Raw genomic sequence first — 18668 nt, forward strand, 5'->3', positions numbered from 1 at the left:
CGATGAAAATCATGAACATTACCTGCAGCTCCCTCTCAAAGTCACCAGTTCTTAGAGCACACTGTAAGGTACGTCTTATCACCCCAAAGGAGGATTTCAGACCAAAGTTCATGTTCTGTCTTGGCTTGGGGATAAGCAGGGGTGCTCCAAATTTCAATTTTACAGAAAGGAAAGGAACTTTGATACAAAGACCTTGGGCAGCATTGGTGGCAAATGGATGGCTGCGCGGAACCATGAAAGAAATGACAGAAAGTTATGGGAGTCATTACTACGCACCCAGCATCAAGAACGTGCATTTTGGATGCATTTTCAAAAGGAAAGAGAACGGAAAAATCTGTAGATTGAAGGTGATTGAGATAAACAAAATATTCCGTTTTTCTAAAAGCTACTGTAAAGAGTCTCTGGTTTAGAAGAAGAACCCTTACCAATGATCAAGAGAGATGAGACAGATTTCTATCATCAAAGCATTATGGTTGTCAAGATGAATCATCACTTTGATGTCTTCAACAAGTAGGATTCTTTTGATCTATAATCATCAAAAATGAGATAGCCCCATTTCATGGGATTTTTCAAGGCAAACGTCTGACAGATTAAGCGGGGTCCTCATCCCGGTTGGAGGACATATCTCTTCCTTCATCATGATGCCAGCCTAGCTTTCGGCCCAAAATCCAAGGTAAGCATGGCAAAAGTCTGGAAATGCCGGGGATTGAACCCGGGGCCTCATACATGCAAAGCATGCGCTCTACCACTGAGCTACATCCCCACTTCTGCAAGGTTTGACTGTATGATTGGAAACCCTGCATTGAACCGACGGCCACATCACCCCATTCGACTCTGCAGTATACAATGTCAGTCAGGAAAATCCTTCAGCCTTGTACCTGGATGATCTTCATGGTCTTATGTACAGATGCCTATATACAGTCTTCTTAGCGCAGTAGGCAGCGCGTCAGTCTCATAATCTGAAGGTCCTGAGTTCGATCCTCAGAGAGGGCATTTATTTCCTTCTTTTGGAATGCAAAATTCTCCGATTTTCTTGAAATGCGCAAACTATGCCTAGTTCAAAGATTTTTCCAAAGCAAATGTCTGACTATTTAAGTGGGGCTCTCACCCCAACTGCATGACAAACTTCTTCTTTCTGCATGATGGCAGGCTAGCCTTCTGGAAAAAAGCCAAGATAAGGAACAGAGGCTCCTGGAGATGCCGGGGATTGAACCCGGGACCTCATACATGCGAAGCATGCGCTCTACCACTGAGCTACATCCCCACTTTTGCCCTCGAGCTGTTTGATGGATGCAAGGAATCCCTGAAACCCAGGGACTGCAAAGTCTCGATCATAATCAATGGAAGGTATTGTTTGAATAAAAGTGAAATATATGGAAATCGAAGCAAAAAATCCTTCGAGCCGGATTTGAACCAGCGACCTAAGGATGTCTGACTTTATGCTACAGTCCTCCGCTCTACCAACTGAGCTATCGAAGGAGTGGCTGAAGTATCTTTCAGCGCTGTAATTATCTCTCGCTCAAGAAAGGTTGTGGGGGTGGGGATCAGGAGCAGATCGATGAAAATCATGAACATTACCTGCAGCTCCCTCTCAAAGTCACCAGTTCTTAGAGCACACTGTAAGGTACGTCTTATCACCCCAAAGGAGGATTTCAGACCAAAGTTCATGTTCTGTCTTGGCTTGGGGATAAGCAGGGGTGCTCCAAATTTCAATTTTACAGAAAGGAAAGGAACTTTGATACAAAGACCTTGGGCAGCATTGGTGGCAAATGGATGGCTGCGCGGAACCATGAAAGAAATGACAGAAAGTTATGGGAGTCATTACTACGCACCCAGCATCAAGAACGTGCATTTTGGATGCATTTTCAAAAGGAAAGAGAACGGAAAAATCTGTAGATTGAAGGTGATTGAGATAAACAAAATATTCCGTTTTTCTAAAAGCTACTGTAAAGAGTCTCTGGTTTAGAAGAAGAACCCTTACCAATGATCAAGAGAGATGCGACAGATTTCTATCATCAAAGCATTATGGTTGTCAAGATGAATCATCACTTTGATGTCTTCAACAAGTAGGATTCTTTTGATCTATAATCATCAAAAATGAGATAGCCCCATTTCATGGGATTTTTCAAGGCAAACGTCTGACAGATTAAGCGGGGTCCTCATCCCGGTTGGAGGACATATCTCTTCCTTCATCATGATGCCAGCCTAGCTTTCGGCCCAAAATCCAAGGTAAGCATGGCAAAAGTCTGGAGATGCCGGGGATTGAACCCGGGGCCTCATACATGCAAAGCATGCGCTCTACCACTGAGCTACATCCCCACTTCTGCAAGGTTTGACTGTATGATTGGAAACCCTGCATTGAACCGACGGCCACATCACCCCATTCGACTCTGCAGTATACAATGTCAGTCAGGAAAATCCTTCAGCCTTGTACCTGGATGATCTTCATGGTCTTATGTACAGATGCCTATATACAGCCTTCTTAGCGCAGTAGGCAGCGCGTCAGTCTCATAATCTGAAGGTCCTGAGTTCGATCCTCAGAGAGGGCATTTATTTCCTTCTTTTGGAATGCAAAATTCTCCGATTTTCTTGAAATGCGCAAACTATGCCTAGTTCAAAGATTTTTCCAAAGCAAATGTCTGACTATTTAAGTGGGGCTCTCACCCCAACTGCATGACAAACTTCTTCTTTCTGCATGATGGCAGGCTAGCCTTCTGGAAAAAAGCCAAGATAAGGAACAGAGGCTCCTGGAGATGCCGGGGATTGAACCCGGGACCTCATACATGCGAAGCATGCGCTCTACCACTGAGCTACATCCCCACTTTTGCCCTCGAGCTGTTTGATGGATGCAAGGAATCCCTGAAACCCAGGGACTGCAAAGTCTCGATCATAATCAATGGAAGGTATTGTTTGAATAAAAGTGAAATATATGGAAATCGAAGCAAAAAATCCTTCGAGCCGGATTTGAACCAGCGACCTAAGGATGTCTGACTTTATGCTACAGTCCTCCGCTCTACCAACTGAGCTATAGAAGGAGTGGCTGAAGTATCTTTCAGCGCTGTAATTATCTCTCGCTCAAGAAAGGTTGTGGGGGTGGGGATCAGGAGCAGATCGATGAAAATCATGAACATTACCTGCAGCTCCCTCTCAAAGTCACCAGTTCTTAGAGCACACTGTAAGGTACGTCTTATCACCCCAAAGGAGGATTTCAGACCAAAGTTCATGTTCTGTCTTGGCTTGGGGATAAGCAGGGGTGCTCCAAATTTCAATTTTACAGAAAGGAAAGGAACTTTGATACAAAGACCTTGGGCAGCATTGGTGGCAAATGGATGGCTGCGCGGAACCATGAAAGAAATGACAGAAAGTTATGGGAGTCATTACTACGCACCCAGCATCAAGAACGTGCATTTTGGATGCATTTTCAAAAGGAAAGAGAACGGAAAAATCTGTAGATTGAAGGTGATTGAGATAAACAAAATATTCCGTTTTTCTAAAAGCTACTGTAAAGAGTCTCTGGTTTAGAAGAAGAACCCTTACCAATGATCAAGAGAGATGCGACAGATTTCTATCATCAAAGCATTATGGTTGTCAAGATGAATCATCACTTTGATGTCTTCAACAAGTAGGATTCTTTTGATCTATAATCATCAAAAATGAGATAGCCCCATTTCATGGGATTTTTCAAGGCAAACGTCTGACAGATTAAGCGGGGTCCTCATCCCGGTTGGAGGACATATCTCTTCCTTCATCATGATGCCAGCCTAGCTTTCGGCCCAAAATCCAAGGTAAGCATGGCAAAAGTCTGGAGATGCCGGGGATTGAACCCGGGGCCTCATACATGCAAAGCATGCGCTCTACCACTGAGCTACATCCCCACTTCTGCAAGGTTTGACTGTATGATTGGAAACCCTGCATTGAACCGACGGCCACATCACCCCATTCGACTCTGCAGTATACAATGTCAGTCAGGAAAATCCTTCAGCCTTGTACCTGGATGATCTTCATGGTCTTATGTACAGATGCCTATATACAGCCTTCTTAGCGCAGTAGGCAGCGCGTCAGTCTCATAATCTGAAGGTCCTGAGTTCGATCCTCAGAGAGGGCATTTATTTCCTTCTTTTGGAATGCAAAATTCTCCGATTTTCTTGAAATGCGCAAACTATGCCTAGTTCAAAGATTTTTCCAAAGCAAATGTCTGACTATTTAAGTGGGGCTCTCACCCCAACTGCATGACAAACTTCTTCTTTCTGCATGATGGCAGGCTAGCCTTCTGGAAAAAAGCCAAGATAAGGAACAGAGGCTCCTGGAGATGCCGGGGATTGAACCCGGGACCTCATACATGCAAAGCATGCGCTCTACCACTGAGCTACATCCCCACTTTTGCACTCGAGCTGTTTGATGGATGCAAGGAATCCCTGAAACCCAGGGACTGCAAAGTCTCGATCATAATCAATGGAAGGTATTGTTTGAATAAAAGTGAAAGATATGGAAATCGAAGCAAAAAATCCTTCGAGCCGGATTTGAACCAGCGACCTAAGGATGTCTGACTTTATGCTACAGTCCTCCGCTCTACCAACTGAGCTATCGAAGGAGTGGCTGAAGTATCTTTCAGCGCTGTAATTATCTCTCGCTCAAGAAAGGTTGTGGGGGTGGGGATCAGGAGCAGATCGATGAAAATCATGAACATTACCTGCAGCTCCCTCTCAAAGTCACCAGTTCTTAGAGCACACTGTAAGGTACGTCTTATCACCCCAAAGGAGGATTTCAGACCAAAGTTCATGTTCTGTCTTGGCTTGGGGATAAGCAGGGGTGCTCCAAATTTCAATTTTACAGAAAGGAAAGGAACTTTGATACAAAGACCTTGGGCAGCATTGGTGGCAAATGGATGGCTGCGCGGAACCATGAAAGAAATGACAGAAAGTTATGGGAGTCATTACTACGCACCCAGCATCAAGAACGTGCATTTTGGATGCATTTTCAAAAGGAAAGAGAACGGAAAAATCTGTAGATTGAAGGTGATTGAGATAAACAAAATATTCCGTTTTTCTAAAAGCTACTGTAAAGAGTCTCTGGTTTAGAAGAAGAACCCTTACCAATGATCAAGAGAGATGCGACAGATTTCTATCATCAAAGCATTATGGTTGTCAAGATGAATCATCACTTTGATGTCTTCAACAAGTAGGATTCTTTTGATCTATAATCATCAAAAATGAGATAGCCCCATTTCATGGGATTTTTCAAGGCAAACGTCTGACAGATTAAGCGGGGTCCTCATCCCGGTTGGAGGACATATCTCTTCCTTCATCATGATGCCAGCCTAGCTTTCGGCCCAAAATCCAAGGTAAGCATGGCAAAAGTCTGGAGATGCCGGGGATTGAACCCGGGGCCTCATACATGCAAAGCATGCGCTCTACCACTGAGCTACATCCCCACTTCTGCAAGGTTTGACTGTATGATTGGAAACCCTGCATTGAACCGACGGCCACATCACCCCATTCGACTCTGCAGTATACAATGTCAGTCAGGAAAATCCTTCAGCCTTGTACCTGGATGATCTTCATGGTCTTATGTACAGATGCCTATATACAGCCTTCTTAGCGCAGTAGGCAGCGCGTCAGTCTCATAATCTGAAGGTCCTGAGTTCGATCCTCAGAGAGGGCATTTATTTCCTTCTTTTGGAATGCAAAATTCTCCGATTTTCTTGAAATGCGCAAACTATGCCTAGTTCAAAGATTTTTCCAAAGCAAATGTCTGACTATTTAAGTGGGGCTCTCACCCCAACTGCATGACAAACTTCTTCTTTCTGCATGATGGCAGGCTAGCCTTCTGGAAAAAAGCCAAGATAAGGAACAGAGGCTCCTGGAGATGCCGGGGATTGAACCCGGGACCTCATACATGCGAAGCATGCGCTCTACCACTGAGCTACATCCCCACTTTTGCACTCGAGCTGTTTGATGGATGCAAGGAATCCCTGAAACCCAGGGACTGCAAAGTCTCGATCATAATCAATGGAAGGTATTGTTTGAATAAAAGTGAAAGATATGGAAATCGAAGCAAAAAATCCTTCGAGCCGGATTTGAACCAGCGACCTAAGGATGTCTGACTTTATGCTACAGTCCTCCGCTCTACCAACTGAGCTATCGAAGGAGTGGCTGAAGTATCTTTCAGCGCTGTAATTATGTCTCGCTCAAGAAAGGTTGTGGGGGTGGGGATCAGGAGCAGATCGATGAAAATCATGAACATTACCTGCAGCTCCCTCTCAAAGTCACCAGTTCTTAGAGCACACTGTAAGGTACGTCTTATCACCCCAAAGGAGGATTTCAGACCAAAGTTCATGTTCTGTCTTGGCTTGGGGATAAGCAGGGGTGCTCCAAATTTCAATTTTACAGAAAGGAAAGGAACTTTGATACAAAGACCTTGGGCAGCATTGGTGGCAAATGGATGGCTGCGCGGAACCATGAAAGAAATGACAGAAAGTTATGGGAGTCATTACTACGCACCCAGCATCAAGAACGTGCATTTTGGATGCATTTTCAAAAGGAAAGAGAACGGAAAAATCTGTAGATTGAAGGTGATTGAGATAAACAAAATATTCAGTTTTTCTAAAAGCTACTGTAAAGAGTCTCTGGTTTAGAAGAAGAACCCTTACCAATAATCAAGAGAGATGCGACAGATTTCTATCATCAAAGCATTATGGTTGTCAAGATGAATCATCACTTTGATGTCTTCAACAAGTAGGATTCTTTTGATCTATAATCATCAAAAATGAGATAGCCCCATTTCATGGGATTTTTCAAGGCAAACGTCTGACAGATTAAGCGGGGTCCTCATCCCGGTTGGAGGACATATCTCTTCCTTCATCATGATGCCAGCCTAGCTTTCGGCCCAAAATCCAAGGTAAGCATGGCAAAAGTCTGGAGATGCCGGGGATTGAACCCGGGGCCTCATACATGCAAAGCATGCGCTCTACCACTGAGCTACATCCCCACTTCTGCAAGGTTTGACTGTATGATTGGAAACCCTGCATTGAACCGACGGCCACATCACCCCATTCGACTCTGCAGTATACAATGTCAGTCTGGAAAATCCTTCAGCCTTGTACCTGGATGATCTTCATGGTCTTATGTACAGATGCCTATATACAGTCTTCTTAGCGCAGTAGGCAGCGCGTCAGTCTCATAATCTGAAGGTCCTGAGTTCGATCCTCAGAGAGGGCATTTATTTCCTTCTTTTGGAATGCAAAATTCTCCGATTTTCTTGAAATGCGCAAACTATGCCTAGTTCAAAGATTTTTCCAAAGCAAATGTCTGACTATTTAAGTGGGGCTCTCACCCCAACTGCATGACAAACTTCTTCTTTCTGCATGATGGCAGGCTAGCCTTCTGGAAAAAAGCCAAGATAAGGAACAGAGGCTCCTGGAGATGCCGGGGATTGAACCCGGGACCTCATACATGCGAAGCATGCGCTCTACCACTGAGCTACATCCCCACTTTTGCCCTCGAGCTGTTTGATGGATGCAAGGAATCCCTGAAACCCAGGGACTGCAAAGTCTCGATCATAATCAATGGAAGGTATTGTTTGAATAAAAGTGAAATATATGGAAATCGAAGCAAAAAATCCTTCGAGCCGGATTTGAACCAGCGACCTAAGGATGTCTGACTTTATGCTACAGTCCTCCGCTCTACCAACTGAGCTATAGAAGGAGTGGCTGAAGTATCTTTCAGCGCTGTAATTATCTCTCGCTCAAGAAAGGTTGTGGGGGTGGGGATCAGGAGCAGATCGATGAAAATCATGAACATTACCTGCAGCTCCCTCTCAAAGTCACCAGTTCTTAGAGCACACTGTAAGGTACGTCTTATCACCCCAAAGGAGGATTTCAGACCAAAGTTCATGTTCTGTCTTGGCTTGGGGATAAGCAGGGGTGCTCCAAATTTCAATTTTACAGAAAGGAAAGGAACTTTGATACAAAGACCTTGGGCAGCATTGGTGGCAAATGGATGGCTGCGCGGAACCATGAAAGAAATGACAGAAAGTTATGGGAGTCATTACTACGCACCCAGCATCAAGAACGTGCATTTTGGATGCATTTTCAAAAGGAAAGAGAACGGAAAAATCTGTAGATTGAAGGTGATTGAGATAAACAAAATATTCCGTTTTTCTAAAAGCTACTGTAAAGAGTCTCTGGTTTAGAAGAAGAACCCTTACCAATGATCAAGAGAGATGCGACAGATTTCTATCATCAAAGCATTATGGTTGTCAAGATGAATCATCACTTTGATGTCTTCAACAAGTAGGATTCTTTTGATCTATAATCATCAAAAATGAGATAGCCCCATTTCATGGGATTTTTCAAGGCAAACGTCTGACAGATTAAGCGGGGTCCTCATCCCGGTTGGAGGACATATCTCTTCCTTCATCATGATGCCAGCCTAGCTTTCGGCCCAAAATCCAAGGTAAGCATGGCAAAAGTCTGGAGATGCCGGGGATTGAACCCGGGGCCTCATACATGCAAAGCATGCGCTCTACCACTGAGCTACATCCCCACTTCTGCAAGGTTTGACTGTATGATTGGAAACCCTGCATTGAACCGACGGCCACATCACCCCATTCGACTCTGCAGTATACAATGTCAGTCAGGAAAATCCTTCAGCCTTGTACCTGGATGATCTTCATGGTCTTATGTACAGATGCCTATATACAGCCTTCTTAGCGCAGTAGGCAGCGCGTCAGTCTCATAATCTGAAGGTCCTGAGTTCGATCCTCAGAGAGGGCATTTATTTCCTTCTTTTGGAATGCAAAATTCTCCGATTTTCTTGAAATGCGCAAACTATGCCTAGTTCAAAGATTTTTCCAAAGCAAATGTCTGACTATTTAAGTGGGGCTCTCACCCCAACTGCATGACAAACTTCTTCTTTCTGCATGATGGCAGGCTAGCCTTCTGGAAAAAAGCCAAGATAAGGAACAGAGGCTCCTGGAGATGCCGGGGATTGAACCCGGGACCTCATACATGCGAAGCATGCGCTCTACCACTGAGCTACATCCCCACTTTTGCACTCGAGCTGTTTGATGGATGCAAGGAATCCCTGAAACCCAGGGACTGCAAAGTCTCGATCATAATCAATGGAAGGTATTGTTTGAATAAAAGTGAAAGATATGGAAATCGAAGCAAAAAATCCTTCGAGCCGGATTTGAACCAGCGACCTAAGGATGTCTGACTTTATGCTACAGTCCTCCGCTCTACCAACTGAGCTATCGAAGGAGTGGCTGAAGTATCTTTCAGCGCTGTAATTATGTCTCGCTCAAGAAAGGTTGTGGGGGTGGGGATCAGGAGCAGATCGATGAAAATCATGAACATTACCTGCAGCTCCCTCTCAAAGTCACCAGTTCTTAGAGCACACTGTAAGGTACGTCTTATCACCCCAAAGGAGGATTTCAGACCAAAGTTCATGTTCTGTCTTGGCTTGGGGATAAGCAGGGGTGCTCCAAATTTCAATTTTACAGAAAGGAAAGGAACTTTGATACAAAGACCTTGGGCAGCATTGGTGGCAAATGGATGGCTGCGCGGAACCATGAAAGAAATGACAGAAAGTTATGGGAGTCATTACTACGCACCCAGCATCAAGAACGTGCATTTTGGATGCATTTTCAAAAGGAAAGAGAACGGAAAAATCTGTAGATTGAAGGTGATTGAGATAAACAAAATATTCAGTTTTTCTAAAAGCTACTGTAAAGAGTCTCTGGTTTAGAAGAAGAACCCTTACCAATAATCAAGAGAGATGCGACAGATTTCTATCATCAAAGCATTATGGTTGTCAAGATGAATCATCACTTTGATGTCTTCAACAAGTAGGATTCTTTTGATCTATAATCATCAAAAATGAGATAGCCCCATTTCATGGGATTTTTCAAGGCAAACGTCTGACAGATTAAGCGGGGTCCTCATCCCGGTTGGAGGACATATCTCTTCCTTCATCATGATGCCAGCCTAGCTTTCGGCCCAAAATCCAAGGTAAGCATGGCAAAAGTCTGGAGATGCCGGGGATTGAACCCGGGGCCTCATACATGCAAAGCATGCGCTCTACCACTGAGCTACATCCCCACTTCTGCAAGGTTTGACTGTATGATTGGAAACCCTGCATTGAACCGACGGCCACATCACCCCATTCGACTCTGCAGTATACAATGTCAGTCTGGAAAATCCTTCAGCCTTGTACCTGGATGATCTTCATGGTCTTATGTACAGATGCCTATATACAGTCTTCTTAGCGCAGTAGGCAGCGCGTCAGTCTCATAATCTGAAGGTCCTGAGTTCGATCCTCAGAGAGGGCATTTATTTCCTTCTTTTGGAATGCAAAATTCTCCGATTTTCTTGAAATGCGCAAACTATGCCTAGTTCAAAGATTTTTCCAAAGCAAATGTCTGACTATTTAAGTGGGGCTCTCACCCCAACTGCATGACAAACTTCTTCTTTCTGCATGATGGCAGGCTAGCCTTCTGGAAAAAAGCCAAGATAAGGAACAGAGGCTCCTGGAGATGCCGGGGATTGAACCCGGGACCTCATACATGCGAAGCATGCGCTCTACCACTGAGCTACATCCCCACTTTTGCCCTCGAGCTGTTTGATGGATGCAAGGAATCCCTGAAACCCAGGGACTGCAAAGTCTCGATCATAATCAATGGAAGGTATTGTTTGAATAAAAGTGAAATATATGGAAATCGAAGCAAAAAATCCTTCGAGCCGGATTTGAACCAGCGACCTAAGGATGTCTGACTTTATGCTACAGTCCTCCGCTCTACCAACTGAGCTATAGAAGGAGTGGCTGAAGTATCTTTCAGCGCTGTAATTATCTCTCGCTCAAGAAAGGTTGTGGGGGTGGGGATCAGGAGCAGATCGATGAAAATCATGAACATTACCTGCAGCTCCCTCTCAAAGTCACCAGTTCTTAGAGCACACTGTAAGGTACGTCTTATCACCCCAAAGGAGGATTTCAGACCAAAGTTCATGTTCTGTCTTGGCTTGGGGATAAGCAGGGGTGCTCCAAATTTCAATTTTACAGAAAGGAAAGGAACTTTGATACAAAGACCTTGGGCAGCATTGGTGGCAAATGGATGGCTGCGCGGAACCATGAAAGAAATGACAGAAAGTTATGGGAGTCATTACTACGCACCCAGCATCAAGAACGTGCATTTTGGATGCATTTTCAAAAGGAAAGAGAACGGAAAAATCTGTAGATTGAAGGTGATTGAGATAAACAAAATATTCCGTTTTTCTAAAAGCTACTGTAAAGAGTCTCTGGTTTAGAAGAAGAACCCTTACCAATGATCAAGAGAGATGCGACAGATTTCTATCATCAAAGCATTATGGTTGTCAAGATGAATCATCACTTTGATGTCTTCAACAAGTAGGATTCTTTTGATCTATAATCATCAAAAATGAGATAGCCCCATTTCATGGGATTTTTCAAGGCAAACGTCTGACAGATTAAGCGGGGTCCTCATCCCGGTTGGAGGACATATCTCTTCCTTCATCATGATGCCAGCCTAGCTTTCGGCCCAAAATCCAAGGTAAGCATGGCAAAAGTCTGGAGATGCCGGGGATTGAACCCGGGGCCTCATACATGCAAAGCATGCGCTCTACCACTGAGCTACATCCCCACTTCTGCAAGGTTTGACTGTATGATTGGAAACCCTGCATTGAACCGACGGCCACATCACCCCATTCGACTCTGCAGTATACAATGTCAGTCAGGAAAATCCTTCAGCCTTGTACCTGGATGATCTTCATGGTCTTATGTACAGATGCCTATATACAGTCTTCTTAGCGCAGTAGGCAGCGCGTCAGTCTCATAATCTGAAGGTCCTGAGTTCGATCCTCAGAGAGGGCATTTATTTCCTTCTTTTGGAATGCAAAATTCTCCGATTTTCTTGAAATGCGCAAACTATGCCTAGTTCAAAGATTTTTCCAAAGCAAATGTCTGACTATTTAAGTGGGGCTCTCACCCCAACTGCATGACAAACTTCTTCTTTCTGCATGATGGCAGGCTAGCCTTCTGGAAAAAAGCCAAGATAAGGAACAGAGGCTCCTGGAGATGCCGGGGATTGAACCCGGGACCTCATACATGCGAAGCATGCGCTCTACCACTGAGCTACATCCCCACTTTTGCCCTCGAGCTGTTTGATGGATGCAAGGAATCCCTGAAACCCAGGGACTGCAAAGTCTCGATCATAATCAATGGAAGGTATTGTTTGAATAAAAGTGAAATATATGGAAATCGAAGCAAAAAATCCTTCGAGCCGGATTTGAACCAGCGACCTAAGGATGTCTGACTTTATGCTACAGTCCTCCGCTCTACCAACTGAGCTATCGAAGGAGTGGCTGAAGTATCTTTCAGCGCTGTAATTATCTCTCGCTCAAGAAAGGTTGTGGGGGTGGGGATCAGGAGCAGATCGATGAAAATCATGAACATTACCTGCAGCTCCCTCTCAAAGTCACCAGTTCTTAGAGCACACTGTAAGGTACGTCTTATCACCCCAAAGGAGGATTTCAGACCAAAGTTCATGTTCTGTCTTGGCTTGGGGATAAGCAGGGGTGCTCCAAATTTCAATTTTACAGAAAGGAAAGGAACTTTGATACAAAGACCTTGGGCAGCATTGGTGGCAAATGGATGGCTGCGCGGAACCATGAAAGAAATGACAGAAAGTTATGGGAGTCATTACTACGCACCCAGCATCAAGAACGTGCATTTTGGATGCATTTTCAAAAGGAAAGAGAACGGAAAAATCTGTAGATTGAAGGTGATTGAGATAAACAAAATATTCCGTTTTTCTAAAAGCTACTGTAAAGAGTCTCTGGTTTAGAAGAAGAACCCTTACCAATGATCAAGAGAGATGCGACAGATTTCTATCATCAAAGCATTATGGTTGTCAAGATGAATCATCACTTTGATGTCTTCAACAAGTAGGATTCTTTTGATCTATAATCATCAAAAATGAGATAGCCCCATTTCATGGGATTTTTCAAGGCAAACGTCTGACAGATTAAGCGGGGTCCTCATCCCGGTTGGAGGACATATCTCTTCCTTCATCATGATGCCAGCCTAGCTTTCGGCCCAAAATCCAAGGTAAGCATGGCAAAAGTCTGGAGATGCCGGGGATTGAACCCGGGGCCTCATACATGCAAAGCATGCGCTCTACCACTGAGCTACATCCCCACTTCTGCAAGGTTTGACTGTATGATTGGAAACCCTGCATTGAACCGACGGCCACATCACCCCATTCGACTCTGCAGTATACAATGTCACTCAGGAAAATCCTTCAGCCTTGTACCTGGATGATCTTCATGGTCTTATGTACAGATGCCTATATACAGCCTTCTTAGCGCAGTAGGCAGCGCGTCAGTCTCATAATCTGAAGGTCCTGAGTTCGATCCTCAGAGAGGGCATTTATTTCCTTCTTTTGGAATGCAAAATTCTCCGATTTTCTTGAAATGCGCAAACTATGCCTAGTTCAAAGATTTTTCCAAAGCAAATGTCTGACTATTTAAGTGGGGCTCTCACCCCAACTGCATGACAAACTTCTTCTTTCTGCATGATGGCAGGCTAGCCTTCTGGAAAAAAGCCAAGATAAGGAACAGAGGCTCCTGGAGATGCCGGGGATTGAACCCGGGACCTCATACATGCGAAGCATGCGCTCTACCACTGAGCTACATCCCCACTTTTGCCCTCGAGCTGTTTGATGGATGCAAGGAATCCCTGAAACCCAGGGACTGCAAAGTCTCGATCATAATCAATGGAAGGTATTGTTTGAATAAAAGTGAAATATATGGAAATCGAAGCAAAAAATCCTTCGAGCCGGATTTGAACCAGCGACCTAAGGATGTCTGACTTTATGCTACAGTCCTCCGCTCTACCAACTGAGCTATCGAAGGAGTGGCTGAAGTATCTTTCAGCGCTGTAATTATCTCTCGCTCAAGAAAGGTTGTGGGGGTGGGGATCAGGAGCAGATCGATGAAAATCATGAACATTACCTGCAGCTCCCTCTCAAAGTCACCAGTTCTTAGAGCACACTGTAAGGTACGTCTTATCACCCCAAAGGAGGATTTCAGACCAAAGTTCATGTTCTGTCTTGGCTTGGGGATAAGCAGGGGTGCTCCAAATTTCAATTTTACAGAAAGGAAAGGAACTTTGATACAAAGACCTTGGGCAGCATTGGTGGCAAATGGATGGCTGCGCGGAACCATGAAAGAAATGACAGAAAGTTATGGGAGTCATTACTACGCACCCAGCATCAAGAACGTGCATTTTGGATGCATTTTCAAAAGGAAAGAGAACGGAAAAATCTGTAGATTGAAGGTGATTGAGATAAACAAAATATTCCGTTTTTCTAAAAGCTACTGTAAAGAGTCTCTGGTTTAGAAGAAGAACCCTTACCAATGATCAAGAGAGATGCGACAGATTTCTATCATCAAAGCATTATGGTTGTCAAGATGAATCATCACTTTGATGTCTTCAACAAGTAGGATTCTTTTGATCTATAATCATCAAAAATGAGATAGCCCCATTTCATGGGATTTTTCAAGGCAAACGTCTGACAGATTAAGCGGGGTCCTCATCCCGGTTGGAGGACATATCTCTTCCTTCATCATGATGCCAGCCTAGCTTTCGGCCCAAAATCCAAGGTAAGCATGGCAAAAGTCTGGAGATGCCGGGGATTGAACCCGGGGCCTCATACATGCAAAGCATGCGCTCTACCACTGAGCTACATCCCCACTTCTGCAAGGTTTGACTGTATGATTGGAAACCCTGCATTGAACCGACGGCCACATCACCCCATTCGACTCTGCAGTATACAATGTCAGTCAGGAAAATCCTTCAGCCTTGTACCTGGATGATCTTCATGGTCTTATGTACAGATGCCTATATACAGCCTTCTTAGCGCAGTAGGCAGCGCGTCAGTCTCATAATCTGAAGGTCCTGAGTTCGATCCTCAGAGAGGGCATTTATTTCCTTCTTTTGGAATGCAAAATTCTCCGATTTTCTTGAAATGCGCAAACTATGCCTAGTTCAAAGATTTTTCCAAAGCAAATGTCTGACTATTTAAGTGGGGCTCTCACCCCAACTGCATGACAAACTTCTTCTTTCTGCATGATGGCAGGCTAGCCTTCTGGAAAAAAGCCAAGATAAGGAACAGAGGCTCCTGGAGATGCCGGGGATTGAACCCGGGACCTCATACATGCAAAGCATGCGCTCTACCACTGAGCTACATCCCCACTTTTGCCCTCGAGCTGTTTGATGGATGCAAGGAATCCCTGAAACCCAGGGACTGCAAAGTCTCGATCATAATCAATGGAAGGTATTGTTTGAATAAAAGTGAAATATATGGAAATCGAAGCAAAAAATCCTTCGAGCCGGATTTGAACCAGCGACCTAAGGATGTCTGACTTTATGCTACAGTCCTCCGCTCTACCAACTGAGCTATAGAAGGAGTGGCTGAAGTATCTTTCAGCGCTGTAATTATCTCTCGCTCAAGAAAGGTTGTGGGGGTGGGGATCAGGAGCAGATCGATGAAAATCATGAACATTACCTGCAGCTCCCTCTCAAAGTCACCAGTTCTTAGAGCACACTGTAAGGTACGTCTTATCACCCCAAAGGAGGATTTCAGACCAAAGTTCATGTTCTGTCTTGGCTTGGGGATAAGCAGGGGTGCTCCAAATTTCAATTTTACAGAAAGGAAAGGAACTTTGATACAAAGACCTTGGGCAGCATTGGTGGCAAATGGATGGCTGCGCGGAACCATGAAAGAAATGACAGAAAGTTATGGGAGTCATTACTACGCACCCAGCATCAAGAACGTGCATTTTGGATGCATTTTCAAAAGGAAAGAGAACGGAAAAATCTGTAGATTGAAGGTGATTGAGATAAACAAAATATTCCGTTTTTCTAAAAGCTACTGTAAAGAGTCTCTGGTTTAGAAGAAGAACCCTTACCAATGATCAAGAGAGATGCGACAGATTTATATCATCAAAGCATTATGGTTGTCAAGATGAATCATCACTTTGATGTCTTCAACAAGTAGGATTCTTTTGATCTATAATCATCAAAAATGAGATAGCCCCATTTCATGGGATTTTTCAAGGCAAACGTCTGACAGATTAAGCGGGGTCCTCATCCCGGTTGGAGGACATATCTCTTCCTTCATCATGATGCCAGCCTAGCTTTCGGCCCAAAATCCAAGGTAAGCATGGCAAAAGTCTGGAGATGCCGGGGATTGAACCCGGGGCCTCATACATGCAAAGCATGCGCTCTACCACTGAGCTACATCCCCACTTCTGCAAGGTTTGACTGTATGATTGGAAACCCTGCATTGAACCGACGGCCACATCACCCCATTCGACTCTGCAGTATACAATGTCAGTCAGGAAAATCCTTCAGCCTTGTACCTGGATGATCTTCATGGTCTTATGTACAGATGCCTATATACAGCCTTCTTAGCGCAGTAGGCAGCGCGTCAGTCTCATAATCTGAAGGTCCTGAGTTCGATCCTCAGAGAGGGCATTTATTTCCTTCTTTTGGAATGCAAAATTCTCCGATTTTCTTGAAATGCGCAAACTATGCCTAGTTCAAAGATTTTTCCAAAGCAAATGTCTGACTATTTAAGTGGGGCTCTCACCCCAACTGCATGACAAACTTCTTCTTTCTGCATGATGGCAGGCTAGCCTTCTGGAAAAAAGCCAAGATAAGGAACAGAGGCTCCTGGAGATGCCGGGGATTGAACCCGGGACCTCATACATGCGAAGCATGCGCTCTACCACTGAGCTACATCCCCACTTTTGCCCTCGAGCTGTTTGATGGATGCAAGGAATCCCTGAAACCCAGGGACTGCAAAGTCTCGATCATAATCAATGGAAGGTATTGTTTGAATAAAAGTGAAATTTATGGAAATCGAAGCAAAAAATCCTTCGAGCCGGATTTGAACCAGCGACCTAAGGATGTCTGACTTTATGCTACAGTCCTCCGCTCTACCAACTGAGCTATAGAAGGAGTGGCTGAAGTATCTTTCAGCGCTGTAATTATCTCTCGCTCAAGAAAGGTTGTGGGGGTGGGGATCAGGAGCAGATCGATGAAAATCATGAACATTACCTGCAGCTCCCTCTCAAAGTCACCAGTTCTTAGAGCACACTGTAAGGTACGTCTTATCACCCCAAAGGAGGATTTCAGACCAAAGTTCATGTTCTGTCTTGGCTTGGGGATAAGCAGGGGTGCTCCAAATTTCAATTTTACAGAAAGGAAAGGAACTTTGATACAAAGACCTTGGGCAGCATTGGTGGCAAATGGATGGCTGCGCGGAACCATGAAAGAAATGACAGAAAGTTATGGGAGTCATTACTACGCACCCAGCATCAAGAACGTGCATTTTGGATGCATTTTCAAAAGGAAAGAGAACGGAAAAATCTGTAGATTGAAGGTGATTGAGATAAACAAAATATTCCGTTTTTCTAAAAGCTACTGTAAAGAGTCTCTGGTTTAGAAGAAGAACCCTTACCAATGATCAAGAGAGATGCGACAGATTTATATCATCAAAGCATTATGGTTGTCAAGATGAATCATCACTTTGATGTCTTCAACAAGTAGGATTCTTTTGATCTATAATCATCAAAAATGAGATAGCCCCATTTCATGGGATTTTTCAAGGCAAACGTCTGACAGATTAAGCGGGGTCCTCATCCCGGTTGGAGGACATATCTCTTCCTTCATCATGATGCCAGCCTAGCTTTCGGCCCAAAATCCAAGGTAAGCATGGCAAAAGTCTGGAGATGCCGGGGATTGAACCCGGGGCCTCATACATGCAAAGCATGCGCTCTACCACTGAGCTACATCCCCACTTCTGCAAGGTTTGACTGTATGATTGGAAACCCTGCATTGAACCGACGGCCACATCACCCCATTCGACTCTGCAGTATACAATGTCAGTCAGGAAAATCCTTCAGCCTTGTACCTGGATGATCTTCATGGTCTTATGTACAGATGCCTATATACAGCCTTCTTAGCGCAGTAGGCAGCGCGTCAGTCTCATAATCTGAAGGTCCTGAGTTCGATCCTCAGAGAGGGCATTTATTTCCTTCTTTTGGAATGCAAAATTCTCCGATTTTCTTGAAATGCGCAAACTATGCCTAGTTCAAAGATTTTTCCAAAGCAAATGTCTGACTATTTAAGTGGGGCTCTCACCCCAACTGCATGACAAACTTCTTCTTTCTGCATGATGGCAGGCTAGCCTTCTGGAAAAAAGCCAAGATAAGGAACAGAGGCTCCTGGAGATGCCGGGGATTGAACCCGGGACCTCATACATGCAAAGCATGCGCTCTACCACTGAGCTACATCCCCACTTTTGCCCTCGAGCTGTTTGATGGATGCAAGGAATCCCTGAAACCCAGGGACTGCAAAGTCTCGATCATAATCAATGGAAGGTATTGTTTGAATAAAAGTGAAATATATGGAAATCGAAGCAAAAAATCCTTCGAGCCGGATTTGAACCAGCGACCTAAGGATGTCTGACTTTATGCTACAGTCCTCCGCTCTACCAACTGAGCTATAGAAGGAGTGGCTGAAGTATCTTTCAGCGCTGTAATTATCTCTCGCTCAAGAAAGGTTGTGGGGGTGGGGATCAGGAGC

The 18668-nt window shown here is 44.4% G+C and overlaps 37 non-coding genes across 37 annotated transcripts; 8 read left to right on the top strand and 29 right to left on the bottom strand.

Annotated features, from left to right (window-relative positions):
• Positions 1-1192: 1192 nt before the first annotated feature.
• TRNAA-CGC (transfer RNA alanine (anticodon CGC)) lies at positions 1193-1264 on the bottom strand. The gene has a single exon. It is a non-coding gene; the product is annotated as a tRNA-Ala (tRNA).
• A 129-nt stretch (positions 1265-1393) lies between these two features.
• TRNAY-GUA (transfer RNA tyrosine (anticodon GUA)) lies at positions 1394-1479 on the bottom strand. Its single transcript is given in 2 exon segments — positions 1394-1429; positions 1443-1479. It is a non-coding gene; the product is annotated as a tRNA-Tyr (tRNA).
• A 768-nt stretch (positions 1480-2247) lies between these two features.
• On the bottom strand, positions 2248-2319 carry TRNAA-UGC (transfer RNA alanine (anticodon UGC)). Its single transcript has one exon. It is a non-coding gene; the product is annotated as a tRNA-Ala (tRNA).
• Positions 2320-2476: 157 nt separating this feature from the next.
• On the top strand, positions 2477-2549 carry TRNAM-CAU (transfer RNA methionine (anticodon CAU)). Its single transcript has one exon. It is a non-coding gene; the product is annotated as a tRNA-Met (tRNA).
• Positions 2550-2748: 199 nt separating this feature from the next.
• Positions 2749-2820, bottom strand: TRNAA-CGC (transfer RNA alanine (anticodon CGC)). The gene has a single exon. It is a non-coding gene; the product is annotated as a tRNA-Ala (tRNA).
• Positions 2821-3803: 983 nt separating this feature from the next.
• TRNAA-UGC (transfer RNA alanine (anticodon UGC)) lies at positions 3804-3875 on the bottom strand. Its single transcript has one exon. It is a non-coding gene; the product is annotated as a tRNA-Ala (tRNA).
• A 157-nt stretch (positions 3876-4032) lies between these two features.
• Positions 4033-4105, top strand: TRNAM-CAU (transfer RNA methionine (anticodon CAU)). The gene has a single exon. It is a non-coding gene; the product is annotated as a tRNA-Met (tRNA).
• Positions 4106-4304: 199 nt separating this feature from the next.
• TRNAA-UGC (transfer RNA alanine (anticodon UGC)) lies at positions 4305-4376 on the bottom strand. Its single transcript has one exon. It is a non-coding gene; the product is annotated as a tRNA-Ala (tRNA).
• A 129-nt stretch (positions 4377-4505) lies between these two features.
• On the bottom strand, positions 4506-4591 carry TRNAY-GUA (transfer RNA tyrosine (anticodon GUA)). Its single transcript is given in 2 exon segments — positions 4506-4541; positions 4555-4591. It is a non-coding gene; the product is annotated as a tRNA-Tyr (tRNA).
• A 768-nt stretch (positions 4592-5359) lies between these two features.
• TRNAA-UGC (transfer RNA alanine (anticodon UGC)) lies at positions 5360-5431 on the bottom strand. The gene has a single exon. It is a non-coding gene; the product is annotated as a tRNA-Ala (tRNA).
• Positions 5432-5588: 157 nt separating this feature from the next.
• On the top strand, positions 5589-5661 carry TRNAM-CAU (transfer RNA methionine (anticodon CAU)). Its single transcript has one exon. It is a non-coding gene; the product is annotated as a tRNA-Met (tRNA).
• Positions 5662-5860: 199 nt separating this feature from the next.
• Positions 5861-5932, bottom strand: TRNAA-CGC (transfer RNA alanine (anticodon CGC)). Its single transcript has one exon. It is a non-coding gene; the product is annotated as a tRNA-Ala (tRNA).
• A 129-nt stretch (positions 5933-6061) lies between these two features.
• On the bottom strand, positions 6062-6147 carry TRNAY-GUA (transfer RNA tyrosine (anticodon GUA)). The gene is given in 2 exon segments: positions 6062-6097; positions 6111-6147. It is a non-coding gene; the product is annotated as a tRNA-Tyr (tRNA).
• A 768-nt stretch (positions 6148-6915) lies between these two features.
• Positions 6916-6987, bottom strand: TRNAA-UGC (transfer RNA alanine (anticodon UGC)). The gene has a single exon. It is a non-coding gene; the product is annotated as a tRNA-Ala (tRNA).
• Positions 6988-7416: 429 nt separating this feature from the next.
• Positions 7417-7488, bottom strand: TRNAA-CGC (transfer RNA alanine (anticodon CGC)). Its single transcript has one exon. It is a non-coding gene; the product is annotated as a tRNA-Ala (tRNA).
• Positions 7489-8471: 983 nt separating this feature from the next.
• TRNAA-UGC (transfer RNA alanine (anticodon UGC)) lies at positions 8472-8543 on the bottom strand. Its single transcript has one exon. It is a non-coding gene; the product is annotated as a tRNA-Ala (tRNA).
• Positions 8544-8700: 157 nt separating this feature from the next.
• On the top strand, positions 8701-8773 carry TRNAM-CAU (transfer RNA methionine (anticodon CAU)). The gene has a single exon. It is a non-coding gene; the product is annotated as a tRNA-Met (tRNA).
• A 199-nt stretch (positions 8774-8972) lies between these two features.
• Positions 8973-9044, bottom strand: TRNAA-CGC (transfer RNA alanine (anticodon CGC)). The gene has a single exon. It is a non-coding gene; the product is annotated as a tRNA-Ala (tRNA).
• A 129-nt stretch (positions 9045-9173) lies between these two features.
• Positions 9174-9259, bottom strand: TRNAY-GUA (transfer RNA tyrosine (anticodon GUA)). The gene is given in 2 exon segments: positions 9174-9209; positions 9223-9259. It is a non-coding gene; the product is annotated as a tRNA-Tyr (tRNA).
• Positions 9260-10027: 768 nt separating this feature from the next.
• TRNAA-UGC (transfer RNA alanine (anticodon UGC)) lies at positions 10028-10099 on the bottom strand. Its single transcript has one exon. It is a non-coding gene; the product is annotated as a tRNA-Ala (tRNA).
• Positions 10100-10528: 429 nt separating this feature from the next.
• Positions 10529-10600, bottom strand: TRNAA-CGC (transfer RNA alanine (anticodon CGC)). The gene has a single exon. It is a non-coding gene; the product is annotated as a tRNA-Ala (tRNA).
• Positions 10601-11583: 983 nt separating this feature from the next.
• On the bottom strand, positions 11584-11655 carry TRNAA-UGC (transfer RNA alanine (anticodon UGC)). The gene has a single exon. It is a non-coding gene; the product is annotated as a tRNA-Ala (tRNA).
• A 429-nt stretch (positions 11656-12084) lies between these two features.
• TRNAA-CGC (transfer RNA alanine (anticodon CGC)) lies at positions 12085-12156 on the bottom strand. Its single transcript has one exon. It is a non-coding gene; the product is annotated as a tRNA-Ala (tRNA).
• A 129-nt stretch (positions 12157-12285) lies between these two features.
• Positions 12286-12371, bottom strand: TRNAY-GUA (transfer RNA tyrosine (anticodon GUA)). Its single transcript is given in 2 exon segments — positions 12286-12321; positions 12335-12371. It is a non-coding gene; the product is annotated as a tRNA-Tyr (tRNA).
• A 768-nt stretch (positions 12372-13139) lies between these two features.
• Positions 13140-13211, bottom strand: TRNAA-UGC (transfer RNA alanine (anticodon UGC)). Its single transcript has one exon. It is a non-coding gene; the product is annotated as a tRNA-Ala (tRNA).
• Positions 13212-13368: 157 nt separating this feature from the next.
• Positions 13369-13441, top strand: TRNAM-CAU (transfer RNA methionine (anticodon CAU)). Its single transcript has one exon. It is a non-coding gene; the product is annotated as a tRNA-Met (tRNA).
• A 199-nt stretch (positions 13442-13640) lies between these two features.
• Positions 13641-13712, bottom strand: TRNAA-CGC (transfer RNA alanine (anticodon CGC)). The gene has a single exon. It is a non-coding gene; the product is annotated as a tRNA-Ala (tRNA).
• A 129-nt stretch (positions 13713-13841) lies between these two features.
• On the bottom strand, positions 13842-13927 carry TRNAY-GUA (transfer RNA tyrosine (anticodon GUA)). Its single transcript is given in 2 exon segments — positions 13842-13877; positions 13891-13927. It is a non-coding gene; the product is annotated as a tRNA-Tyr (tRNA).
• Positions 13928-14695: 768 nt separating this feature from the next.
• On the bottom strand, positions 14696-14767 carry TRNAA-UGC (transfer RNA alanine (anticodon UGC)). Its single transcript has one exon. It is a non-coding gene; the product is annotated as a tRNA-Ala (tRNA).
• Positions 14768-14924: 157 nt separating this feature from the next.
• Positions 14925-14997, top strand: TRNAM-CAU (transfer RNA methionine (anticodon CAU)). Its single transcript has one exon. It is a non-coding gene; the product is annotated as a tRNA-Met (tRNA).
• A 199-nt stretch (positions 14998-15196) lies between these two features.
• On the bottom strand, positions 15197-15268 carry TRNAA-UGC (transfer RNA alanine (anticodon UGC)). Its single transcript has one exon. It is a non-coding gene; the product is annotated as a tRNA-Ala (tRNA).
• A 983-nt stretch (positions 15269-16251) lies between these two features.
• Positions 16252-16323, bottom strand: TRNAA-UGC (transfer RNA alanine (anticodon UGC)). Its single transcript has one exon. It is a non-coding gene; the product is annotated as a tRNA-Ala (tRNA).
• Positions 16324-16480: 157 nt separating this feature from the next.
• Positions 16481-16553, top strand: TRNAM-CAU (transfer RNA methionine (anticodon CAU)). The gene has a single exon. It is a non-coding gene; the product is annotated as a tRNA-Met (tRNA).
• Positions 16554-16752: 199 nt separating this feature from the next.
• On the bottom strand, positions 16753-16824 carry TRNAA-CGC (transfer RNA alanine (anticodon CGC)). The gene has a single exon. It is a non-coding gene; the product is annotated as a tRNA-Ala (tRNA).
• A 983-nt stretch (positions 16825-17807) lies between these two features.
• TRNAA-UGC (transfer RNA alanine (anticodon UGC)) lies at positions 17808-17879 on the bottom strand. The gene has a single exon. It is a non-coding gene; the product is annotated as a tRNA-Ala (tRNA).
• Positions 17880-18036: 157 nt separating this feature from the next.
• TRNAM-CAU (transfer RNA methionine (anticodon CAU)) lies at positions 18037-18109 on the top strand. Its single transcript has one exon. It is a non-coding gene; the product is annotated as a tRNA-Met (tRNA).
• A 199-nt stretch (positions 18110-18308) lies between these two features.
• On the bottom strand, positions 18309-18380 carry TRNAA-UGC (transfer RNA alanine (anticodon UGC)). The gene has a single exon. It is a non-coding gene; the product is annotated as a tRNA-Ala (tRNA).
• Between the last annotated feature and the right edge of the window lie 288 nt (positions 18381-18668).

Source organism: Triturus cristatus, chromosome 4_1, assembly GCF_964204655.1.
Source record: "Triturus cristatus chromosome 4_1, aTriCri1.1, whole genome shotgun sequence".
NCBI lineage: Eukaryota > Metazoa > Chordata > Amphibia > Caudata > Salamandridae > Triturus > Triturus cristatus.